The 17,402-nt window shown below is 34.3% G+C and overlaps 1 long non-coding RNA gene across 1 annotated transcript in view; it reads right to left on the bottom strand.

Annotated features, from left to right (window-relative positions):
• The window catches only part of LOC309804586, a 275,939-nt gene that overhangs the window by 88,340 nt on the left and 170,197 nt on the right, over positions 1-17,402 (bottom strand). The window lies entirely within an intron of this gene.

Genomic DNA, 17,402 nt, shown 5'->3' with positions numbered 1-17,402 from the left:
GGAGCAAGGTAAAAACCCACCAGACCTAAAAAATGAAGAGGAAATAAGCAGTCTACCTGAAAAAGAATTCAGAATAATGATAGTAAGGATGATCCAAAATCTTGGAAATAGAATAGAGAAAATGCAAGAAACATTTAACAAGGACCTAGAAGAACTAAAGAGGAGAAAAGCAATGATGAACAACACAATAAATAAAATTAAAAATACTCTAGAAGGGATCAATACCAGAATAACTGAGGCAGCAGAATGAATAAGTGACCTGGAAGATAAAATAGTGGAAATAGTTACTACAGAGCAGAATAAAGAAAAAACAATGAAAAGAACTGAGGACACTCTCAGAGACGTCTGGGACAACATTAAACACACCAACATTTGAATTATAGGGGTCCCAGAAGAAGAGACAAAGAAAGGGACTGAGAAATATTTGAAGAGATTATGGTTGAAAACTTCTCTAATATGGGAAAGGAAATAGTTAATCAAGTCCAGGAAGCACAGAGAGTACCATACAGGATAAATCCAAGGAGAAACACACAAAGACACATATTAATCAAACAGTCAAGAATTAAATACAAAAAAAACATATAAAAAGCACCAAGGGAAAAACAACAAATAACACACAAGGGAATACCCATAAGGTTAACAGCTGATCTTTCAGCAGAAACTCTGCAAGCCAGAAGGGAGTGGCAGGACATATTTAAAGTGATGAAGGAGAAAAACCTACAACCAAGATTACTCTACCCAGCAAGGATCTCATTCAGATTTGATGGAGAAATTAAAACCTTTACAGACAAGGAAAATCTGAGAGAGTTCAGCACCACTAAACCAGCTTTACAACAAATGTTAAAGGAACCTCTCTAGGCATGAAATATAAGAGAAGGAAAAGACCTACAATAACAAACCCAAAACAATTAAGAAAACGGGAATAGGAACATACATATCAATAATTACCTTAAATGTAAATGGATTAAATGCTCCCACCAAAAGACACAGACTGGCTGAATGGATACAAAAACAAGACCCATATATATACTGTTTACAAGAGACCCACTTCAGACCTATGGACACATATAGACTGAAAGTGAGGGGATGGAAAAAGATATTCCATGCAAATGGAAACCAAAAGAAAGCTGGAGTAGCAGTGCTCATATCAGACAAAATAGACTTTAAAATAAAGACTATTATAAGACACAAAGAAGGACACTATATAATTATCAAGGGATCAATCCAAGAAGAAGATATAACAATAGTAAATGTTTATGCACCCAACATAAGAGCACCTCAATACATAAGGCAAATACTAATAGCCATAAAATGGGAAATAGACAGCAACACATTCATAGTAGGGGAAGGAAACACCCCACTTTCACCAATGGACAGATCATCCAAAATGAAAATAAATAAGGGAACACAAGCTTTAAATGATACATTAAACAAGATGGACTTAATTGATATTTATAGGACATTCCATCCAAAAACAACAGAATACACATTTTGCTCAAGTGCTCATGGAAGACTCTCCATGATAGATCATATCCTGGGTCACAAATCAAGCCCTGGTAAATTTAAGAAAATTGAAATTGTATCAAGTATCTTTTCTGACCACAATGCTATGAGACTAGATATCAATTACAGGAAAAGATCTGTAAAAAAATACAAACACATGGAGGATAAATAATACACTACTTAATAATGAAGTGATCACTGAAGAAATCAAAGAGGAAACCAAAAAGTACCTAGAAAAAAATGAGAATGAAAACACGATGACCCAAAACCTATAGGATGCAGCAAAAGCAGTTCTAAGAGGGAAGTTTATAGCAATACAATCCTACCTTAAGAAACAGGAAACATCTTGAATAAACAACCTAACCTTGCACTTAAAGCAATTTAAGAAAGAAGAACAAAAACCCCCAAAGTTAGCAGAAGGAAATAAATCATAAAGATCAGATCAGAAATAAATGAAAAAGAAATGAAGGAAATGATATCAAAGATCAATAAAACTAAAAGCTCATTCTTCGAGAAGATAAAAAAAATTGATAAAATATTAGCCAGACTCATCAAGAAAAAAAGGGAGAAGACTCAAATCAATAGAATTAGAAATGAAAAAGGAAAAGTAACAACTGACACTGCAGATATACAAAAGATCATGAGAGATTACTACAAGCAAGTCTATGCCAATAAAATGGACAACCTGGAAGAAAAGGACAAATTCATAGAAATGCACAGCCTGCCAAGACTGAATCAGAAATAAATAGAAAATATGAACAGACCAATCACAAGCACTGAAATTGAAACTGTGATTAAAAATCTTCCAACAAACAAAAGTCCAGGACCAGATGGCTTCACAGGAGAATTCTATCAAACATTTAGAGAAGAGATAACACCTATCATATGCAAAATCTTCCAAAATACAGCAGAGGGAGGGACACTCCCTAATTCATTCTATGAAGCTACCATCACCCTGATACCAAAACCAGACAAGGAGATCACAAAGAAAGAAAACTACAGGCCAATACCACTGATGAATATAGATGCAAAAATCCTCAACAAAATACTAGCAAACAGAATCCAACAGCACATTAAAAGGATCATGCACCATGATCAAGTGGGGTTTATTTCAGGAATGCAAGGATTCTTCAATATATGCAACTCAACCAATGTTATACACCATATTAACAAATTGAAGGAGAAAAACCATATGATCATCTCAATAGATGCAGAGACAGCTTTCAACAAAATTCAACACTCATTTATGATAAAAACCCTGCAGAAAGTAGGCATAGAGGGAACTTTCCTCAACATAATAAAGGCCATATATGACAAACAGACAGCCAACATCATCCTCAATGGTGAAAAGACTTAAAGCATTTCCACTAAGATCAGGAACAAGACAAGGTTGCCCACTCTCACCTCTCTTATTCAACATAATTCAACATTTGGAAGTTTTAGCTACAGCAATCAGAGAAGAAAAGGAAATAAAAGGAATCCAAATTGGAAAAGTAGAAGTAAAGCTGTCACTTTTTGCAGATGACATGATACTATATATAGAGAATCCTAAAGATGCTGCCAGAAAACTACTAGGACTAATCAGTGAATTTGGTAAACTATCAGGATACAAAATTAATGCACAGAAATCTCTGGCATTCCTATACACTAATGATGAAAAAACTGAAAGAGAAATTAAGGAAACACTCCCATTTATCACTGCTACAAAAAGTTTAAAATACCTAGGAATAAACCTAGCTAAGGAGACAAAAGACCTGAATGCAGAAAACTATAAGACAGTGATGAAAGAAATTAAAGATGATACAAACAGATGGAGAGATATACCATGTTCTTGGATTGGAAGAATCAACATTGTGAAAATGACTGTAGTACCCAAAGCAATCCACAGATTCAATGCAATCCCTATCAAATTACCACTGACATTTTTCACAGAACTAACACAAAAAATTTCACAATATGTATGGAAACACAAAAGACCCCAAATAGCAAAAGCAATCTTGAGAATAAACAATGGAGCTGGAGGAATCAGGCTCCCTGACTTCAGACTATACTACAAAGCTACAGTAATAAAGACAGTATGGTACTGGCACAAAAACAGAAATATAGATCAATAGAACAGGATAGAAAGCCCAGAGATAAACCCACACACATATGGTTACCTTATCTTTGATAAAAGAGGCAGGAATGTACAGTGGAGAAAGGACAGCCTCTTCAATAAATGGTGCTGGGAAAACTGGACAGGTACATGTAAAAGTATGAGATTAGAACACTCTCTAACACCATATACAAAAATAAACTCAAAATGGATTAAAGATCTAAATGTAAGGCCAACAACTATCAAACCCTTAGAGTCAAACATAGGCAGACACTCTGACATAAATCGCAGCAAGATCCTTTTTTACCCACCTCCTAGAGAAATGTAAATAAAAACAAAAATAAACAGATGGGACCTAATGAAACTTCAAAGCTTTTGCACAGCAAAGGAAACTATAAACAAGACCAAAAGACAACCCTCAGAATGGGAGAAAATATTTGTTAATGAAACTACTGACAAAGGATTAATCTCCAAAATTTATAAGCAGCTCATGCAGCTCAATAACAAAAAAACAAACAACCTAATCCAAAAATGGGCAGAAGACCTAAATAGACATTTCTCCAAAGAAGATATACAGACTGCCAACAAACACATGAAAGAATGCTCAACATCATTAATCATTAGAGAAATGCAAATCAAAACTACAATGAGATATCATCTCACACCGGTCAGAATGACCCTCATCAAAAAATCTAGAAACCATAAATGCTGGAGAGGGTGTGGAGAAAAGGGAACACTCTGGCACTGCTGGTGGGAATGTGAATTGGTACAGCCACTATGGAGAACAGTATGGAGGTTCCTTAAAAAACTAAAAATATAACTACCATATGACCCAGAAATCCCACTACTGGGCATATACCCTGAGAAAACTGTAATTCAAAAAGAGTCATTTACCAAAATGTGCATTGCGGCTCTATTTACAATAGCCAGGGGATGGAAGCAACCTAAGTGTCCATCATCAGATGAATGGATAGAGAAGTTGTGGCACCTATATACAATGGAATATTACTCAGCCATAAAAAGAAACGAAATTGAGTTATTTGTATTGAGGTGGATGGACCTAGAGTCTGTCATACAGAGTGAAGTACATCAGAAAGAGAAAGACAAATACCATGTGCTAACACATATATATGGCATCTAAAAAAAAAAATGTCATGAAGAACCTAGGGGTAAGATGGGAATAAAGACACAGACCTACTAGAGAATCACTTGAGGATATGGGGAAGGGGATGGGTAAGCTGTGACAAAGTGAGAGAGTAGTATGGAAATATACACACTATCAAATGTAAAATAGATAGCTAGTGGGAAGCAGCCGCATAACACGGGAAGATCAGCTTGGTGCTTTGTGACCACCTAGAGGTTTAGGATAGGGAGTGTGGGAGGGAGGGAGATGCAAGAAGGAAGAGATTTGGGAACATATGTATATGTATAATTGATTCACTTTGTTATAAAGCAGAAACTAACACACCATTGTAAAGCAATTTTATTCCAATAAAGATGTAAAAAAAATTTTTTTAATTAAAAAAATTTAGTAAAAGACATGTAAAAAAATAAAAAAGAAAAAAAATCATATGCTAGATGAAGTGCAGTTTGGCATTAAGAATTACTTCAGGGTTGATTGCTTTGAGATTTATATTTTATGTTTTTAATGTTTGTTGCCAACTATACGACAGTAACTAATATTAACACACTAAAATAGCACCCCTTAATTTAACAATATTGTCCTAGACATATGCCACTTATTATGGGTATATTACACAAAATCATTTTCTTTATGAGCTTATGGCTGCTTTTGATAAGCATTTTGTACAAGGCGATTTTTACCAATTTATTCACATTTGTGGTAAAATTATGTGGCTGAGAAAAACATGAATTATGTAATACTTTTTAAAAATCACAACTTAATTATCTTCAAGAATTCAGTGTTCCTTTATTCTAGCCCAAGTCTCCCTCTAACTAGCTACATGACCCTGCATCTGTTATGCAGACTCCAAAGGCCTTTGTTTCAATATCTCTAGACAAATTCTGGACTAACTGACATGCCTGGTCATTTGTGGCCAAATCATTATATGACTGCAGTTACATTAAATACACTTCTGTCCGGAATAAGAGAATCAGAAATTAGATTACACTAATCAGAGAAATTGAAGGAGGGACAAAACAGGGGTATAAAATTAATTTCTTAGACATTTTGATTAAAGCAGATATTTTAACTTTATGGAAGGGTTATAGCATCAATTTTCCTGTAAAAAAAAAGTAACAGAAAATTTTCAATAACTTTCCTCCAGATTAAAAATAATCTATGACCCATAAATGTTTCCACTATTTTCTAGGAAATTGAAAAAAGTAATTTTCCACTTTTGCCAATTTTATGCTTCCCTCTTATACTCTGATATAACATGTTACTTAAGCTCCCCAAATATTAACATACATATAAATCACCTGGGGATCTTGTGAAAATGGGGATTCAGATTTAGTAGGTTGGACATAGGACTGAGATTTTGCATTTCTAACAAGCTTTTAGGTGATTCCTATGCTGTTGTCTGAGGACCGCATTCCACACAGTAAGGCACTGAAAGGCTTCAGATCTTATTCTAAGGCCAATTAACATATACAGCACAGAAAGGATCAAAGTAAATACTAATTAACACAGACCCACATTCAGAAAAGGACTAAGAGTATTCTCACATACATATTCTACAGTTTGAAAATCAAATGTATTAAATAAAATTATTAAATAAACAGAAAAAAAAGAGATTCCTTCTTTGAAGGCTTTTTTTCCTGCTGGCTTTGTTGCCCTCTTAAGTGGCTGTTGCTATTCATGTCCTTTGAAAACCCTGATTGAGACTCATCTGATTCCGTTGTTTGGGCCACAAAGCCAGGATCATCCCTTCTTTTAGATCTAATGTCCACTCTTGTTGGAACTACCTTGATACATTCAGAATATGACCCCTTCTACCATCTAGCAGTACTTCTAACTACACCATATGCTACCATGTTGGTCAAAGCCTTTTCAACTTCTCCCTGGATTATTATAAGTTTCCTATCTGACTCCATGCACATATCCTTGCCCTCCAAAGTCTATTCTCAATATAGAATCCTGGATGATACTTCTAAAACCCAATTCAGATCATGTTATTCTTTTGCTCAAAAGTATTACAGCATCCATGTCACTTAGAATGAATGAAGGTCATTTACCTTACAATGTCCTACAAGGTCATACATAATCTTGTTTTCTGTTACTTCTGTGAACATATCTTCTGCTATGCCCGACCTTGCTCTAGCCATACTGACCTCTTTGATGTTCTTTGAACTTATTGTGCACGATCCCTTTGCTATTCATATAGCTATTTTCTTTACTTTTTTTCAGTATCACATTCTCAATAAAGTCAATTATGACCACTCAATTAAAAAATATGATTAACCCTCCAGGCCGGGCCTGATCCCCCTCACCATAGTCTTCTTTTTTTTTTCACATTTCATTCTTTAAACACACACACACACACAATCACTCACCAACTCCTCACATACAACATAATGTGTCTATTGAGTATGTTCATTTTTTTTTTTACTCTAACCCAGTAAAATACAAACTGCCATGTTTCCTTTATTCTTCTCACCACTGATTTAATCTGAGCAATTCAACAGTGCCTGGCTGTTGTTGGTTGTTCATCAAGTACATGTTGAATGAAGTAAGTAATATACAATTTGGGAACCTAGCCAGGACTTTCCTTGACTTCGCTGAGGCAGATGTTAGATAGTAGTAGATTGTGAAAGAAATGGGAGGTGAAGAAATCAAAATACATTATGATTAGAAAAAGCATGCCTGGAAAATAAGCAATATGTGGGAATCTGAGTATGATATTTATTTTCCTTTTATTTTAAAATAGTGAGACGTGATCATAATTACAGAGTGAAGGAAAAAAGCTTCAGATATAAAGATGATAACTGATGAAGCCATGCTTCAGAATACTGTTTGAAAAAACCCCAAAAAACAAGAGCTCAAGTAAAGAAGTTACCCTCAAACAGGAAGAAAAATTGTTTTCTTTCAGGAGTAAAATGAAATAAAGATATTTTCATAGATTCAAAGTCAGTACTTGGAAAAAATCCACTACAGCTTAACCCAATGTTATTAATTAATGGTAGTTTTACAGGGGTTGTGAGAAGAGAAATGAAAGGGAAGGGTAACTGAGCATGTCAAAGAATCGCTGCTTAGCATGGAGAAAAAGACTAAAATATTACGAGTGTTAAAGCTATCAGTCCTGTACAGTTACACAATGATCACTCAGCAAAGTGTGGACATCTACATCCCTGGAATGATTCTGAGTTGGGGCTTTATTGAGCAAGTGCAGCAGAAGAATAGAAATGGTTCAGGAGAACAAATACTAGGTCTATACTAAGTGGGGAGCTGCTAAAGTCAAGGTAAAGCTTAACAACTATCTCCAGTATTGGAATCAAAAACAGAAAGACTAAGGGATTGCATTCAGATCTGGGTTGTTACAGTTTAAAACAGCTAGAGTGGATTAGATAAGAGGCATAATATTTTCAAAGTGATGGCCATACATACGGGTGGCAAAGAGGATTGGAGATGAAGAGGATTAAATAATTAAGAGGATTAAGAAAGCAATGTGAGGATGGTGTTGGTTTATCATTTACAAGCAGGTTAACCATGCATACTGATCTGCCCAGGACAGTTTTGTACTATGACTGTCTTTCCATCTTAAATGTTAGTAAAGCCTCCTGTATACTCAAATCAGTTCCAGTTTGAATGATAAACAGTGTGATAAACGTATATATAGGATGTACCAATTTTTGAGGTGGATGGCAAATTCTTTAACCGTCTTTAAAATAGTATCAGTGACGCAAGAAATCATGGTTAGGAGGACTAGGTTGATAAATCAATAGTGCAAGAGATAGAGATTCACATACTTTTTTTTTTTTTTTTTTTTTTTGAGGTACGCGGGCCTCTCACTGCTGTGGCATCTCCCGTTGCGGAGCACAGGCTCCGCGGCCATGGCTCACGGGCCCAGCCGCTCCGCGGCATGTGGGATCTTCCCAGACCGGGGCACGAACCCGTGTCCCTTGCATCGGCAGGCGGACTCTCAACCACTGCGCCACCAGGGAAGCCCTCACATATTTTAATGTAGTTATTTAGATCAATGCTCCTAGTAGTACAGTATTGTATTTAATATGTACTCCTCATAAATATACCCTCAAATTTTACTCAAGGCAAAGTAAAATATTAAAAAGCAAATATTGTGACCACTGTGATACTATTTATTTAAGCTAAGTATGCTCAGTTTCTTCCAGGGTTTTCATTTAAATAATTTTTAACTCTTCACTGCATTGATCATTTTTAAAAGGTAGTGATCAAAAATAAATACAATACTTTGCCCTGTCTGATAAATGAAGACTATAATAGGATTGTCATAGCTTTTTCTGAGTGTTAATATTCCTACTTATAAAGCTCATATATGAATTAATTTGGGGTGCGTTTTGTTTTTCTTTTGTTTTTTTGCTGCCACAATACAATTTTAACCCACATTTCCATTGTTTTCATCTAGCTCTCCTAGAGTTAATTTTGTATCTCCTTAGAGTTTCAGGCTCATATATATATATATGGCTGCCTTTTTGGTAGCTCAACTTGGATGTTGATAAAGTATATTAGCAGGACCCAAACTTAATCTTTTATTTTATTTTAAAAAATGAAATCAAAACCCATTTACTTCTCTCTTTCTTCTTTGTTAAAATCCTTTTCCAAGATATTATTGTTTCTTGCCTACATTACAATGAATATCACTAACTGCTATTTATACTCCCAACTTCCATGTTTGTCTACACGTTAATATGTATAGTATAAAACAATAATATTTAGAGAATACATAGCACTTGTCAGTGGTTTCTACTTATGAACAAATACAAATTTGTTGCCCTGGCTTTTTAATCTCTCCATGAACTTGCCTATCCCTCCAATGTTATCATACCCCACTCTTTCCTTCACTCCATCACTTTCCACCATGCTGGCTTTCAGGCAGTTCTAAAAGTATGCCAAGTTCATGCATACTTTAGAGTCTTCACACTTCAATCTGCCTAAAATATACTCTCCTGGATATTCACATGGTTGGTCTCAGTAAGAATGTCAATATTTCAGATAGTTATATTCTGAATACTAAATCTAAAGTAGTACTTCCAAGTCACTATGTATCACACCAGGCCATTTTACTTTCTTCCTCACACTCACTATGATCATAAATATTTGTGTGTGTGTGTGTGTGTGTGTGTGTGGCTATTAGACTATATTTAGCATCCCAACCAAAATAAAAGCCTCATAAAATAAGGATATTATCTTTATTGTTAACATTGTATTCACAATATCTAGAACTGTGTCTGGGACAAGGTAGCTGTTTAGTAAATATTTATGAGAATATGCTTTATTTTTACATAGGGAGAATGCTTGAAACATTCAAAGTTTCAGATGATTGTGTAAATCTTGCATAAGATAACCATTTTTATCACGTTTCTTTAAAAGAAAATGAAAAAACAAGTTGGACTTTTCACTGATATTCAGTGGAAGAGGGATTAAGTAACTTAGCATAAATAACAGAAATCTGTTCCTTAGTATTTGAGATGGATTTATAATTCATTTGAATCTTTGTAGGTTTATGAGAAAAGCACAAAGATGAGAATTATGAAGAGATTTTCATATTAAAATCAACAAGGATTAAAGATAGCAATATTCTAAAGAGCTTAGGTAAGTTATAATTTTGGAATTTCTCCATTTGGGAGACCTCTGACCATTTCTTAATGTTTTTTATCTAGGATCAAGAATTAAATAGATCTTCTATGTGAAGATTGACCATATGTCTTTTACCATGGTCCAAACTTCTGAACTCCGTAATTATGTTCATGGAACATAACATCCTATAGTGAGTAATTAAATTTAATATACATATTTATATTTTTTATTTATGTGATTATACTTAAAAGTTTATCTTTATCAAACCTATTTAATTACATTCTTTTTTGGGGCTTCTCTTTTCTTTTGTATCACACATGTGTGGAATTTGACTAATCACATTTGGTTCATGGTACAAATAATCATCAACATATAGAAGTTTTTTTTTTTTTTTTTTTGGTTATTGTTGTTGTCTGTGTAGAGTTCTCATATTAGATAATGAGTTTTATCTTTACTACTGGATATCCTGAAACACTTTTTAAATGTCTGTGTGTGTGTGTGTGTGTGTGTGTGTGTGTGTGTGTGTCAGAAATAAGTAAAATATCCTCTCACTCTGATGATCATAAAGTTACACTATTAATCTGGTACCTTTGTGCACTAAAATTAATCCAATTATCATAAGAAACTCAATATGTATATTTAAGGGTTCAGAAACTTCAGACACAATTGTGAAAGGATTTTCAACCTTTCCAATGTTTCTGCATAACATTGCATTTCAGTCTGCCAAATCAAGATCGATCTTCCTCACTTTTCCTTCCATCCACCTTCCTCTTTTCCTTCCTTCCCCCCCTCTTCCTTCCTTCCTTTTTCCTTCTTTTCTGTCTATCATCTCTCATCTCTCTGTATCATTACATATAAACTGCCATTAAGCAGGATTCCTTAAATCATAATTTTAAGGAGAAAAATATTTTCTGAGAATTACTGAACTTATACTTTTTAATCAGAATTATTTTGGATGAAACATTAAACAAATATAGTGAATTCTGATTAATATCAAGTTTACTAAGTAATCTGCAAAGCCTAAGGAATAAAAAATAAATAAATGTATGATCATCTGCAATGATTTTAGTTTAGGGATATTATAAATAAAGTTGGTATCATTTTTTTTAATGTCACTTTGTGGATATATATATGCATTTCTCGTCTGTAAATAGCTAGCATTTTAATTGGTGGATCAAATGAGAGGAATATGCTTATTTTTATCAGTAACTCAGAACTTTTGTTTATATCCTTTTACACTCTCACCTGCAATGTTTGAGAATTCTGGTTGCGTAACATCCTCGCCAATTTTGGTGTCTTCAGTCTTTATTTATTTATTATTTTTTTAAATTAAGATTTAATTGGCATATAACACTGTAAGTTTAAGACGTACAACTTGTTGATTTGATACATTTGTATATTGCAATATGATTACCACCATTGCCTTAGTTAGCACCTCTATCATGTCACATAATTATCATTTCTTCTTTGTGGTGAAAACAATTAAGACCTAGTCTCTTACCAAACTTGAAGTTTATAATACAGTAGTGTTGACTGTAATCACTATGCTGTGCATTAGATCTCCAGGACTTATTTACCTACTAGTTGCAAGTTTGTATCCTTAAACCACATCTCTTCAATTTCCCCACCATCTAGCCCCTGATAACCACCATTCTACTCTCTGTTCTAACACGTTTAGCTTTTTTAGATTCCACATTTAAATGATGTCATATTTAGTTGTCTTTCTCTGTCTAATTTACCTTACTTAGCATAATGCCCTCAAGGTCTATCAATGTTGCTGTAAATAGCAAGATTTCCTTCTTTCTCGTGGCTCAATAATGTCACATTTTATATATACCACATCTTCTTTACCCATTCATCTGCTGATGGACACTGATGTTGTTTCCACATTTTGGCTATTGTGAATGAATAATGCTGCATTAAACATGGAGTGCAGATAATCTTTTTGATATCTTGTTTTCATTTCCTGTAGATATACACTCAGAAGTGAGATTGCTCAATCATAAGGCAGTTCTCTTTTTAATTTTGAGGAACCTCCATACTGCTTTCCACGTTGATAAACTAATTTATATTTCTACCAACAGTGCACAAGAGTTCCCTTTTCTCCACACATGCTTCTGAAGCAGATTAATACACAAGTATTGGTTAAAGAGGCATAAAAGTTATCTTACTATATGTAGTTTAAAAAGTCTAACAGAGGTCTCATTGGACTAAAGCCAATTAACTAAATTCAGGGTGTCTTCGGGGTTGAATTCATTTCTGGATCCTCTAAGGGATAATCTGTTTTCTTTCCTCTTCTAGTTTCTAGAGGCCACTTCCATTTTTTTGGCTATGATCACCTTCTTCAATCTTCAAAGCCAGCAAAAGTGAGTGGAGTCATTGTATCTCCCTGACATCCTATAGTAATGTCCTCTTCTCTGATTTTCTCTTCTTCTTTCCTTTTCCACTTAAATATCCTTGTGATTATAATGAGACAACCAAATAATCCACAAGAACCTCTTCATTTCAAGGTCTGTTCTCTTAATCACATTTGCAATCTTCCTTTAGCCTTGTAAAATACCATATTCATAGGTCCTGGAGATTGGGAAATGAAGATCTTTAGAGGGTATCTACCACATCCAATCAGTGAAAATTTTACTTCATATATTTAATCTTCTGGCTCTGAAATTTCCATTTGTATTTTTATCATGGTTCATTTTTCTCCTGCTGGAATTTCTTACATTTTCACTCATTATGAATATATTTTCCTTTTCATCAATAATCATAGTTATGATAACTGTTTTAAAATTCTTATCTGCTAATTCTAGTGCCTGTGATTAGTCTCTGTATATTGCCTTCCCTCTTGAAATTCAGTCAAAATTTCCTTCTTCTCCATATGTTTAATAATTTTAAGATGTATCTTGCACATTTTGAAGGTTACATTTGGAGACTCTGGATTCTGTTACATTCCTCCAAACAGTATGATTATTTGTGTGTGTTGGTTTGTTTTAGCAGACAATTAACTTGATTTATTTAAACCGCAATCTTTATCTCTTGGACATAGGCTCAGAACTCAGTACAGTGATTTTAGCTTTTGTTGTGTCCCTTAGAGTATGGTCTGTACATGTGGTTAATGGGTCAGGTAGCAATTTGAGTATACATTATACCCATAATTTATCACTTCTCCCCTCTTGTTCTCTCCTATCTTAGGATCCTTCATCACTTTAAAGAATGGTTTTACTATTTGGGTGCCCCAAATTCTATTCTCTGTTTTTTATAAGGAAGAAATACTGCAGTTTTTCTATAAGAGTATTTTTTGCCTCTTAGTCTTATTATTATTATTATTATTATTATTATTACTTTATTTTTATTTTTGCAGTATGTGGGCCTCTCACTGTTGTGGCCTCTCCTGTTGTGGAGCACAGGCTCTGGACATGCAGGCTCAGCAGCCATGACTCACGGGCCTAGCCACTCTGCTGCATGTGGGATCCTCCTGGACTGGGGCACGAACCCATGTCCCCTGCATTGGCAGGTGGACTCTCAACCACTGCACCACCAGGGAAGCCCCTGCCTCTTAGTCTTAAAGACCAAATATATAAATAGCTCATCCAGGTTCATTCCCTTCTTCAGCATGTCATTCCTTCATCCAAATGTTGACTCCCCATCAAAAACAACTTCTTCTTCCTCCTCCTCCTCCTTCTCCTTCTCTTTCTTTTTTGTGTATTTTCTTTTTTGTTTGTCTGCAAGAGGATTGGTACTATGGGAGCATACTTTTAAACTAAGAATGTGTAAGGGATGTTGAAACTCTATCTTTCTAAATATTAGGCTCACAGTTTGCCTTTTTCTTACTACCAAGTTTCTCATTGAAATTTATCAGAGTTTGGAAAGGAAGCATCTTTTTCTTTTTTTTCTCAAAACCTAATTGAAAATAGATTTTTACTTTATAATACCTTAAAACATTTTTAAAGACATCATCAAACAGAAATTGTAATAGCTCAACTCATGTCCAATAATCTTTTTGTTAGACACTGATCCTGGTACAAATAAAACCTACTTTACTCATTTATTCATTCATCCACTTAACTGATATTTATTTAGCTCTCACTATGAGCAACAGGTTTTTTAAGTGATGAAAATATAAAGGTGACCAAAAATTGCATAGCCTTGTCGCTTAGCAAGAAAGAGTAACATTTAACAGAGTGTCACACAAAGAAAAAAAAAAATTGAATAGGGCAAAAGATATGAAGGAGAGGGGCATGCTGATAAAGTATACATTAGATGAAAATCACCTAAGTATAGAGGCTAGTGTAGGCTTTCCTGAGGAAGTGACTATTGAACTAAGATCTGACAGAAAGTAAGATTCAACTAGATAAGGATTGAATGCAGTGGATGAGCAGGGGAAGAAAATTTCAGGCAAGCTAAATAGCCTGGAATGTTCAAGATGGAACTGAAAAGAGGTCAGAATAGCTGGAGCATAAAGCATGAGGTGAAAGCATAATGCTAAATGAGACTTGTGAGGCAGATGAAGAACAGATGATCTAGGGTTTGTGGGCCAGGCTAAATTTCAGTCTTTGTCCTTAGAGCAATGAATATCATCATAAGGTTTGTTGTTAGCTTTCACAGCATTTGCAGGCTGACAGCATGAATTTCTTGTGTTTTCAGGTAATTAAGAATGTCTTTCCCTTATGTAATTCATGTCTGTATTCTAACTAACAGGAACCTTAATATTATGCACAATAAAATAGAACAAAATAAACATAGAATTCTGCATGAAAAACATAAAACAAAGGAAAATATTTGTGTATGTCTTTTATTTAATAAACTAAATGTATTTAATGTTAATGAAAGGATGGTTCATGTTACATATATGAAGTCATTTCTTTTGGATAATATTTGAAGCATACTGATTAAGCACATATCTGAACATAATTATGACATATCTAAAAGAAACTCTAAGTGGCTGCAATATTTTTCAAAATCACAGTTTATGAACTCACTGGAGTATGGTCATATCTTTTTTAATCTTGTAAGAAATATGAATTAAGCACATTGTTTTGGTTGGACCTCAGAGGAATAATCACATAGTTACACACAAGCAAGTTTGAACCTGTTACAAACAGTATTTAGCAACGTATTTCTTATTTCTGAAATACCAGCTTAGATACATAAAAATTATCAATATTTGTATTCAAAGAAAAGCAATAAAATTTATGATTAATTAATAGTCTAATGCTTCAAACTCATCCAGATACTTCTTTTAAGTCTGAGAGAAATGTGTCTTATTGAGAAGTATCAGATGAAATCCAGCTGTATTTTAATCTCATTTCAATCTATCATCACAGAAAATATTGACTATTTTCTCCCTCAGACATGCAGCTGTCAACTATCCAACTATGGACCTAGATTTACATTATAGTTTTATTTCCTACCTATTCATTTTCATCTAAAACACTTGTTCCATGAATCAGCTTTTGCTGTCTGAAAAAGGAAAACAGGATATGCAGCCTCATCAAACCTGTCAATGAATGTTCATGGGCACAGCAAATAATATTCAGTAAATTCAAGGGAGTATATTGCTACCTGAAGAAGTGGTAAAATCACTGTACATCTATGTGCATTATTAATATCACATTTATCATTCCATAAAATGATTTCCATTGTGTGTCAATAGTTAGAATCCCTGCCCTTCCATCTCCCAATCCAAGAGCCACAGTCAAATACCTGCAAAGTGTGTCTGTTCAGCTGGAAAGTAGGCCAAGTTACAAAAGCCCCTGGATAGTTGTGTAGACTTTAAGATCTTTGGAAAACTTAATGAGGATTTGTGATTAGTAACAGAGAGAGGATTTATTAGTGGTGATGGGCAAGAATGAAGTGGTAAATCCAAATGCAATGACTCAACAGAATAAAGTAAAAATATTTCTTTCTCATAAAACAATTCTTGCTGATTGGTTAGGCTGATGGGACCATTCTCTTCTATGTGGTTTTGCAAGAATCCTAGTTCCTTCTGTCTCACAGCTCAAGTAACACATAGGATATCATTTGCAATACATTCAGTCATAGGATTGAGAAAAAGACAGCATGGAAGAGACATATTGGTTTCTTAAAAGCCTTGGTTTAGAAGTAACATATGTCAGTTCCACCCACTTTCTACTGGGAGGGACTAATAATATAATCACCCATGACTGCAAGGGAACTGAAAAATATAGTTCTTGCCTAAGTAATCAGTTTGAATCTATAACTTTATATTATGGATAGGAGAAAAGATTTTGGTAGGTAGCTTCTTTTCTCTGCCACAGAAGTGTTTCTCTTCAATTGTTCTGGACATAAGAGGGTATTTTGCTTGTTTGTTTTATTTTATTGTTTGTTCATTTTTCTGGCCACCTAGGTATATATGAAGTTCACACAGGCTAAGTAACTTATACTAACAACTATAGCTAGGAATAAATCTACAAGAAACAAAAGTCAACACAGAGCTCAGATAAACAGAGGAAGGAATTGTAACTCAATATTCCATATCAACCTAGAAAAAAAAATAGAGTATGAATTTCTGTGAGTAAGGTGAATGGGCCTTAGAGTTTGAGATCAAGGTGTCATTCCCAGTGATGATATAATAAAATATATTTTATTATTTTACTGTACATTTATAAAAGCCCATTATATTACTGTGTACTAGGAATATTTTGCTATATTGTGAATATTCTGGGAAATTCCATGAAAAGGGATATGCCCCAAGAAATCATGCATGAAATGAATTATCTTCAGAAAGTAAATGCAAAATTTGGGTTAACATGGTTGCAATAAAGTATGACTAAATAAGATGAAATGTTTAAATTAGAAATGTTAACGTCCACCTGCCCTACTCTTCTAATCTTTTTTTCTGTCAGCAGAAATACTCATTACGTTCATAGTAGATTATTTTTGAACAATAAACACTTTTATTTCATCAGCTAAGAAGAGATGAAGGAGGGTTTATTTGCATCTCTGGACCAGATTTTCCTCAGATGGGACTCTAGCAATGTGTACAAAGCCATCTGCTCAGCCACACTGGCCAGGCCTCAATACGAAAAACTTTTCCTGCTGATCTTCATC

Source organism: Mesoplodon mirus, assembly GCF_964341445.2.
Source record: "Mesoplodon mirus genome assembly, chromosome: 5".
Classification (NCBI taxonomy): Eukaryota; Metazoa; Chordata; class Mammalia; order Artiodactyla; family Ziphiidae; genus Mesoplodon; species Mesoplodon mirus.
This window is presented reverse-complemented; position numbering and strand designations above follow the sequence as displayed.